Here is a 10,941-nt window from a genome sequence, read left to right as displayed (position 1 = left end):
TTTCTTTATTATAATTTTAAAAGTGTAATATTAGTCTATCATATATTCTCAGCGATGAGAAGGCAAGCCAACCAGGGTTTAATTTCTCCCACCAACGAGAGGGCTTAATTTTCTCTCTAAGCAATGTTCTCTGTCATAAGAAGGCTTGCCAACCAAAGTTTAAAATCAGAAGAGCCGGACCCGTAAGGAAACCGGCAGAAAAGAAGCACAATAAATAAATAAATAAATAAAATAGTAAAATAAATGATAATTAAAAAATAAAATAATTAACAATAAAAATTATAAAATAATTAAAATTAATATTGAATGAAATGGAAAGCGATAATTTAAATTACTAATAAAGAGATAAAAATAAACTAAAATACTGGACCTCATCTTATTTGGAGCTCCGACTGGGATTATAATTTCTCTCAAAATTATGAAACAGCTCAACCGGACTCGTGCTGAGTTTAAGCCTTGAATGTATAATAAAATATATTATTTCAATGGGTGATAGAAATAAGATCAGTGTTGTCTGAGTGTACCAATAAAAAAAATGGTAAAACCTTTAAAGAAGGTTAAAGTTCACTAATGAGAATAGAAAGTATGCTAAAAAAACTGTATGAGAGTATGGAAAGAAATTTTGAAGGGGGTGTGTAGATGTGAAAATTTAAAAAAAGTTCAAAACTTTCTGAGCACAATATAGTTATAGCTCTCAAAGAGAATGTGACAGGCCGAAAAAATATCCCCCGAATCCATGGATTATCTGAGAAAACAAATAGCAATTCTAGTTTCCTTGCATTTGGTTACATCGTTCCACAAAATCTGCAGGTGTTCTTTTCCGTAAGAAGGCGTTGGAATGAAAAATTTATCCTCTGTTATAAACTTTTTTGCAGTTCTTGAAAAATAGGTATTTGTCTTTGTGTAAGGATTTTGCTTTTCTGAAAAGTCTCGGCCACCGTCAAGGGTTTGTTTCCCAGGGAAAGAAAGGTACCTTTCAGAAGTTAGAAACAATTTTTTAATTGCATTTTATATCTAAAATAAAATTTTCTAGATTAAAGGAATTTTCTGCTGAAATTGTTGTTTAATTACATAAAAGAAGTATCGAAGCTCTTTTATTTAGGGTTCCGGTGCACTCCGACGTTATTTAAACTCTGTTGAGAACAAGTATGAGCCATTCTCAACGAATGCACTCAAGCAATTGTTCGACCATTTGTGGGGAAAGGATAGAAACCATCTTTCATTCATTTTGATGTTTGATTGCAGACACTAAAATTTTTTAATTAATTTTTTTATTTATTTTCATTATTCATCTATTTGCACTTTCATATTTCTACAGGAATTTTTTTTTTTTTTTTTTTTTGGTCTGTCTCGAATTAAAAAAAAAAAAAAAAAAAGATTTCTATTTTCTTGTAATCAGATATACACATTAGTTTGAAAAAATACTGGTTTTCATATACTAATCCAATATGTGTTCAAAGCTTCTTTAGATATATATTTTGATGGGTTCATATATAGCGTGATCATATTTCCTTGAGTCAAAAAAAATCTGACATTAAAATGGCACAAACAAGATGAGGGTTAATCATGACAAGAAATGGAACCAAAAAGTAATTTTATGACGAAGACAAGCGTTAGAAATGGACTGTAATTTATCAGAATCTTCAGGGCTTTAATTTGGCCGAAATCTATCCTTGATACTTTTCAGTTCTTGTAATTTCAGCTCGAACCCAAATAAAATGACTTCGATTGTTTAATAAATTATTTAACTATTCATCTTTAATTTAATTTATTAATTTTTACCTATCTTTTTACATTTTATTCAGCTTTAATTATTAATTATTCATTAATTTATGAATTTGTTTTGTTGGCCTTTCCTTAAAACCTTGCATAGGTCTTCGGCACTTTTAATTTTAGGAACAAAACCTTGATCGTACCATGAATATTTCCCTAATGAAATTGTTTTACATAGCAAATTTCGATTTCCCAGCACTTTTTCATAAAACTAAGTTAAGTCGCATTCTGTTATGAATTTTGCATCGTGTCATCACATAATCACTATTTCTTCTCTGATTACATACTGTTCATAACCGCAATGTATAGATATGTTCTCTTCATTTAAGAAAACTTCTGTACCCATTTTATTCGTATGAGGAATTTTATTTTTTCTCCAAACATCTAACTGTCTCTCCTTCATAGATTTCATATCAGTCCACCTATCGAATAGCTAAGATTCATCGGTTTTAGTGAGTGAGATGAATTCCTCAGTCAGGTTATTCTCTACTTCTTTCCTTTTAAGTGTCCTGTCAAAACAGAATTCAAATGAGCTTCTCAGTGTTTCCCAATCTCTGCATATTCATAGGTCTGTTGAGAAACGGTCTAAGAAAAGTTCTCGATTATAAATAAAAAGCTTGTTGATTTCTTTAAATCTCTATCCTTCTTCTAAATCTCCTTTTCGGCTGCTATTGCATTAGTAAACATTTTATTTGTTAAGCCCAAAGGAAGCTAGAGCATAAGGCCTACTAGTCTCGAAACGATATTTTACGTCGGTTCACTATAAACAGCGTATCATAAATTGTTGCCATCAAATATTATCGCTCTGTATTATATTTAAAGAAATTAAATAATGAAGAATCTACACGAATGTTTCTTTCACTGCGAAAAAACAATGGTACCTAGAGTCGTCAAATTTTGAATAACGTAGTCCTTCACTAAAATATAGGCATCTGAAAGCTCAAATTTGGAATTTGTTTCATTATCTATTTCAAATTTAACGAAGTTTTTATTAACAAACTCAACGATTTCAAAACACTGTAAGGAAAACACATTTTTATCTCTAGCGCGCGAGACTGTCTATTGGAAATTCTAAAGATACGCTGTTTTTTCAATATTGTGTGATATTACTCTTGAGTTGAATTTTATACGGTTTAAATGCGAAGAGCATGATATTTAATGAATGAAATATACGCACAAAACGTTAAAAAACGCCCTCTTGGGCGTAATATAAAATCTGAGAGCTTTCAGATTTTTTTTAAAAAATGCTTTATATACCGTAATTTTTTTTTTTTTTTTTTTTTTTTTGCGTATGTTATTTCTGTAACTGAAATATTGTTTTCTTCAGTTATGTAAACACACAATTGAAACCTTAACACTTAATCTCTCTTAAATGACAAGCAATTGTCTCCTTCTCTTATGAAAGGCAAACAAGACATTTATCTTGAGCGAAAATGTGAGAACAAAACCCATAGAAAACATGTATAGACTTCTGTTAGCGGTCCCAAGTTATAAATAAAAATTTATAACTGAATAGTAAGCAAGCATATTTATAGCTTTTAATAAAACTTGCTACTTTGTCACTTTTGAGTTGATATGAAAAATTTTGCTAATTTTAGCATTGTATAAATATGCATTTGTTTTCCATTTATTCTGCATCACTGTGTTTTTACCTTCCTCTTTATATTTATATTTTAAAATCGCAATTGTTTCTCTATGAGGGATTAATGGATAAATTTTCAATTCTGTGGACGCTCATCACATTACTAACGAATTGTATTTATGATTAAGTGAGACCATCTTTTGATGAATTTTACTAAGTCCTCTGCTTTAGATATGCCTTCGCTTATCAGATGTCTTTACTACTCACGTGAAAACTGGTCACACTTCCTCCCTTGCACCTTTAATTCAGGACCCATAGTCGACTCAGGCGAACGCAGTTCGCAGTTTTAGGCTCCCACGCATGTGTGCGCTATCCCTGGATAACAAGTAGTCGATTTTTAACAGTTATTCCATAGTTGAAGTATCAGAGAAACTCTGAAATAGTTCATCCTAAACGGGAAGTAAAAGTGAGAACATTTCAGCAAGTCAGAAGAGTCGTAGACGAAAAGTTCAACCACAGTCCTGAGCTGCTACACACGAGATGATAAGACAACAAAGTGCGAAAAATGCAAAGCAAATATTGGCCAGATTTTGTAGGGGAAGTCAAGAATTCACAGGTACATAACCTAAGAAACAGGTAAAATGGAATATGTGATCAAAAGGAAAATGGGGTGCAAAATAACATATCAAATAGGAGAAATTAGACATGAAACAGTATAAAAAAATATACGATATTTGTCGGAGACGTAAGATCTAAATTTCTCTGCACAATGTTGTTAATTTCTTCCAATATCTGGTAGAAAATGTTTGTTTTCTGACCGAGGTCATTTCCACAGTTTCTCATGCGGAATTTTATTCCTGAATATTTGGGTGATTTTGTTTAGGTTACTGCCAAATAATTTTTGAAATTCAGTCATTATTTTCATAAGTAGATCCCCGATTCCGTTCATTTTAAAATTATTCGTAGGATTCGAGCTTGCGTCAGTTAGATCAGTATTCGTATCTACATGTGTCTGAACGGGTTTCTGTGTTTGCACGTGTTTCCTTTCAGGATTAAGGTCCTCTGCGTAATTGACGCCAGGTCTTATCGAAGATTTACCTGCATTTTTGGCTTTCGAGAATTTACTGCATCCTCTATAGGAAGCTGAGTAATTACTAATCCACAGTTAACACACAAAGACGTATTAGTTTTTCCTTTAATTTCACATTCACAGCTTTTGTGAAAACCAGCACATTTAACACACCTAGGTGCCATGCGGCAGGTTTCAGTCGAATGATGCTACTTTTGGCAGTTAAAGCATTGGAGTATCTGAAATGTAGATGCATATTTCTCAACACTAGTTTCAAAATAGAAAAGATTAGAGAGCTTCCAAATACTCTTAAGTGTATCCTTTTGAAGCAGTTGTATTTGAAATAGCGGCATAGGAGCTTTAGTACGATTTTTTTGTTAACTGCACAACCTTATAAATATTATATCCCTTTTCTTCTAGCGTATTTTTGATTTCTCTAACATCCGTAGTAAAGGGAAGACCCCGGAGTAGGATCTTAACAGGCTTTTCACGCCTAAAGTTCACTACAAAATGGTCAATAGCATTTACTAGAAAAAATTTGCTGATAATTCGGTGGTCATCTTCATTATTCGAGAGAATTCTAATAAATTCAGCACTAAATCGACACAAAAAACTTAACATTAGGTAGGCTTTCACAGAGTTTTTTTTGGCAAAGTCACCATATTTTTCATTTTCTTTAGGTCTCACCATAATTGGGGGAATATTGATATTCACCACACGTGGAATAACTTGTTGTGAGTTAGTAGATGCTTGAGAATTAGAGTCCGGCCCATTGCTGTTCGGGTTAACATTCATGTTACTATCACAATTATCAGTACTATTTACATAAGCAATTTTAGGCAAAACATCAAACTTATCAGAATTTGGTATTTTCTTGTTTTAATTAATTTTGGCTTAACAGTTTTAGCGGTTTCTTAAAACCTGCATTATTATCAGTTAGGTTAGAATCAGTATATTCCATTTTATGTTTGCTATTGCCTGCACAACGTGCATCAGAATTAGGCTTAACAGATTCATTATCCGCATCGTTATTAACACATTTACTAAAATCGACGAATTTGGAAGTACTTGCTAAGTAAAATTCGCATTTACTTTCCAAGTCCTTGAGTTGTTGAGAGACTAGTTGTATTCCAGGCAAGAATCCAGATGTAAGAGTATCCGGTTTAGTGCAATCATATTGAGCAAGACCTTCTAATAACGCCACTTTTCACCTTCAGGGAAGAAATTTCGGTAAACGTTTACAATTGGGTGCCCCTTGTTTTTGTTGATTCTTTTTTGACGCCAAGATCAGCGCCAGGAAGGCACAATTTCCCGCTACACAAAACCAAAATAAAAAGTCAAAGAATTGCACAAACTCTGTGTCCATGTACATATCGAACTGTTTTCATTTAAAAAACATCCCAAAACTGCACAAACTAGGCATTGCCCACTGTCTTAAATTTGTCCATGTACACATCAATCCATTTTCAATTAAAAAAAAAAAAAAAAAAAAAAAAAAAAACAGGAAGCTAAAACAAGATTAAAACTCATGGTAACCATAAATGAGGTTTCATCGCCAAAATTTTAAAAGATTTGTCGCTAATCGAAGGGACACCCAATTCTATACTAGAGCCAAAATTTCCGCTATAACGACATTATAATCAAAGTCTAAAAGAGTAGTAAAATCCTCGCGAGAGTTCAAGTCGTTATTCCTTATTTCACTCGTATTATCAAAGTTTATATCCTCATCATCGTCACAAGTTCGATCAGTCCAGGAAGTTCATTCCTCTTTGAAAGTTTTCGTCAAAGAAAAGGGACATTAAAAATTAGACAGTATGCCTGAGTAGAAAATTCAGACATGAAATAAGTTAAAAGCGATAAAATAAACTATTATATTAACAATTAATCATATAATACTGGTTATTAACAATTTTCTGCGCTTCTTAAATTTGTATATGAAAATACTCTTCATTTTCAGAACACAAAAAACTATTTCAAAGAACTTTGAAATATTAGTACAAACACATTAATTAATTAAATTTAAATAAATAATGGGATGTAATTTAAAAGACAAAAATAATTTCATGTAAGAGATTTAGATTGAAAAATTTGCACATGCAAATGAATTAACAGATTTTATATCATAAATAACTTTGATTTCGAAATATGGCATTTGAACCTATAAACATGTGTGGACACTGAAAAAGTAATGCATATATAATAATTTTTAATACGTTTTCTTATTCAATAATAAATTCTGACAGTTCTATGCTATAAGACTAGGGTCTAAGTTTGCATAAAAATTTCTGTGTTAAATAAAAGAATTTAACTCTTTATGAATATGAATATAACTGTTTATGATGACTGTTTATAAATACGTCTTTTTTACATTCAAAGGTAACATATTGTACAGTAACGTTTCACCACGTTTATGACCCTCGTGAAATTTTTCCGTTCTCGTTTTAATCAAAACACCAAAATTTTGATTTATTACATACATTTCTTTTGCCCTTTCAAATTCAAAACATATGGAAAACTTGTTTCCACACTCAAAAGGCAAGAAATTTGTTTTTGTCACAACCATCGTCCTGAAGTAACAATAACTAAAAATTAATTAACAAAGAAATCGCATTCAAGGAAGGTAAGCAGCCGCCTGCCTTACGGCAAATCGGTGTAAAATGGCTGATTGTGCGCATGCGCTAAAGGCCCGTCTACACGTAGCGATTTTCTCGGCCGACTTATCTGGCCGACAATATCTGAGATAGCTCGCCTGTCCACACGGAACGATTTTCTCGTTAGTACAGGAATTCACTCAGACAATCACTATGAAAGGAAGTGTTCCCGCCCTCTACAGCGTCGCACTGTCTACGATTTGTAAACAAAGCTTACGGTGTTGTCAAATAGTCAAAAAAATGGATGACTATTTTAAATTGCTACTATAGATACAGCTACAATTTTGAACTTAGCTCCTGCTACAGAAGGAGAAAAAAATGCGTTTGGACCAGAAATTGGGTCAAACGACGAGAAATTCATAGTGCCTTCGTAATTCCCTGCTCCGGGAGTTGCGTATTGAAGACAGAGTACAATTCGGAAAGTATTTACGGATTTTGATTTTTTGCTAAATTTAGTTTGCAGGAAAATTAAAAAAAAAAAAAAAAAAAAAAAGAAATGCTTTTCTTTTGTGTACTGAGTACACAGATTACTCCTTTTTTTAGTTTATTTATTTATTTTTAAATTTCACTTTCTGGCACTCCTATTTGTGCATTTAAATCTTGAAATAATAAAATAACCATGTTTCAGAAAAAATAACTACTGTGCTTTAAATCAAAACCTTTATTAATGAATAAATAGACAATAATATCATGAATATCAAACCAATTAAAAAGTATTAATAAAGAATAAAGATTACTACATTACAAAGCAACAGTGTAATTTCAGTGCAAAAATTTTGAATAAGGAATATCATAAAGGCGCGCAAAGTCTTAAGAAGTATATTTATTGAACATTAAAAAACTAATATCAGCATAATTAAATAACTAATACGGTTTGAAAACTATGATTATATGACTCTATCAGTTAATCGGCGAATAAAATTTAGCAATATTGAATTAAATTGGGCTGTAATTTGCTTTCGCAAAATTCAATTAACACAAAACTGAGTTTGTGACTTTTGACTTTCATTTGAGCAATAGATCTAAAACACGTGCCAACGGCCATTCGAAAAATAAAAAGAAAGACGTTAAAATTCAATAAACACCCCACCCGTAGGCGAAAAAATAAAACGCGACTTTTAAGTCACGCAGTTCGAATTTAGTGATGGAGAAACTAAATTAAAAAGTTCTTCCAGGCGCAGAAAGTCCAAAATTACGGCGGAGATCGAACCCACGATCTCGACGTATGGAGAAAACCTAGTCTGCTCTTGGCCACTAGGCTATGATGGCTCGTGCAAGAACTGTCGGAAAAGCTATGTACTTCGTCACCTGATAAACTCTCATTTTCGGCGAAGTCAATTGAGTCTCTGCGCTGCTTTATTCTCGACTGGAGATTTTGCTTTTTGAATTTTTTCAATAAGTGAGACCACAGTTTCAAGTAGTTTCTGAATATTTTCATCTAGTATCCGTGACGTGGCATCATTAATAGTTTTTGGAACTTTTCTTGGGGGAGTTAAAATCATTTTCACCCGGAATTAGAAAATATTTGAATATATAAAGTAATGGGGAAGACAAATCTTATCAAAATAAGAGCATCCCTTAATTTTTTATTTTAAAATTTACATTGCTCGTGCCCCACAACACATTTTCTCTATAGAAATCTATTAGTTGAGTTTCGCTCCAACGAAATGCAGCCATGTTTATTATTCCAAATGAGGAGAAAAGCACGTGATCACTCAAAGCAATCTTATTGGCTAGAGACTCCGATTTTATCGTACGCTAGTGAGCAGTGAACATGCGACATGCGACGGAGGACGTGGGCACCACCCCTCTACCTATACGGTTAATCGGTATAGAGCCACGTCCACCTTAATCTAGATAACCATACGTGTTCATTGTGCTAATATACTAATATATAAACATACATACAAATTTGGTACTTCATACAGTGGCGTTAAAGCTAATTAATGTTAGACACTAGATAATACATTGCCATGTTACAAAGTGTATGCAAACGCATGGATACGGTAGCATATATACATAACGTGTGTACTCATATGTTGAGTACACTATGATCCTTTGAAGCATTATCATTAGATTACAGAAGACATGTACATACTGAAATATTAGGTGCGCAATGTTATGCTGGAATAAGTAATTAGTACAGTGAATTAAAATTTAGACCCTAGATTAGTACTGTGTGGTACAGTGTCTTGCTACTGAATTATTTGTACTCTTTCCTAAGTACATTAACCAATATACAAAGATATTAAAACATGTGTATTAGGTACACAGTAATTAGTGGATACCCAAGCGTTAGGTAAGTGCTACTTTAACATACATTAACAATAGGTACTTAATACAATGCTGAACAGATAATTGGTGCAATTAATTTTAGAGTGGGGCTCTAGTTAGTTCTTTGCGATACGGTGCCGTGTTACAGGATAAAATGCGCAGATGCATAGTTACATTATCATATATACAGAACATAAATTCATATACATATATACAGACATTTTGTATACAGAACATAAATTCATATACTTATATACAGACATTTTGTATACAGAACATAAATTCATATACATGTATGCAGACATTTTGTGAACAGACACATTAGGTACATGATTATTCAGTGCGTAATAGATGTATATTAACTATACAGTGCCAAGATATGTGATAACACTAGTAGATACATAGGTACAATTACATATATACAAGGACATACACAATTACATATAGACAAAAGCGTATATACGCTTATATTTGGTACATAATAGTCATTGGTGACATAAACATTTGGTACTTACTTCATATACTTAAACTCTAGATCTATAAAATAATGTTATAACTAGTAATAGGTGCTTATTAATTTCATAATATGACACTAGGTTGATATTTTGCCTTACTGTGTCACGTTACGTAGAAATGTATGCGGGTGCATGGGTACAGCTTTCTATTTACAATGCTGTAACGTTTTCCTATTTGCAATGCTATACCTATTTACAATGCTTATATCATTCGATTTCATAATCAATACTTACATGGCACATTTATATACATGAGTAGATGGTACATTGTAGAGTGCCGTTGAGGATAATTGACGCAATTAATTTTATAGTATTTTAAAAATAATGCATTTATACGCAATTATAAGGTGCATAATTGTCATTGGGTACATATACATTAGGCGCATAATACATATACATATTCATATATTAGTTTCTTAATACAATGCTAGGGCAAGTAATTGGTGCTGTTATTTTTACATGTAACATGATGCTGTAGGCGATTGGATGGATAAACTAATATATATACTAATATACATAAACACAACTTTTAGGTACATAATAATCACTAGATTCTCAGACATTAAGTACATGGTATACATATACATATATAAACAGATGGTTCATAATACAGTGCTATAGAAAGTAATAAATGCAGTTAATTTTATAGTAAGATTCTAGTTTAACACTATGCGAAACGGCTTCATGTTACCCAGTGTTAAATACTGACTCATGAATACAGTAATATTTCTACTTGTTAATACTATATATATTAAAATATACAAATATTAGGTGCATAATTAACATAGGATACATAATTATTAGATGCTTTATGCATATACGTACATAATACATAAGATTAGTACAATGCTGGAACAATTCATTGGTGCTGTTAGTTTTAGTGTAAGATCCTAGTTTAACGCTGTGTGGTACAGTGCCATGCTACAGGATGATATGCGCGGAGCCATGGATTCAGTAATATACATACTAAAATACGTATACACAATTATTAGGCACGCAGTAATCATTGGATTTATAAGCATTATATACATGGTACATATACAGACGATACATAATATATAAACAAATATATATATA

The sequence above is a fragment of the Stegodyphus dumicola genome, chromosome 6, assembly GCF_044657685.1.
Source record: "Stegodyphus dumicola isolate Sdum_Otavi_A_Nest chromosome 6, ASM4465768v1".
Lineage (NCBI taxonomy): Eukaryota > Metazoa > Arthropoda > Arachnida > Araneae > Eresidae > Stegodyphus > Stegodyphus dumicola.
This window is presented reverse-complemented; position numbering follows the sequence as displayed.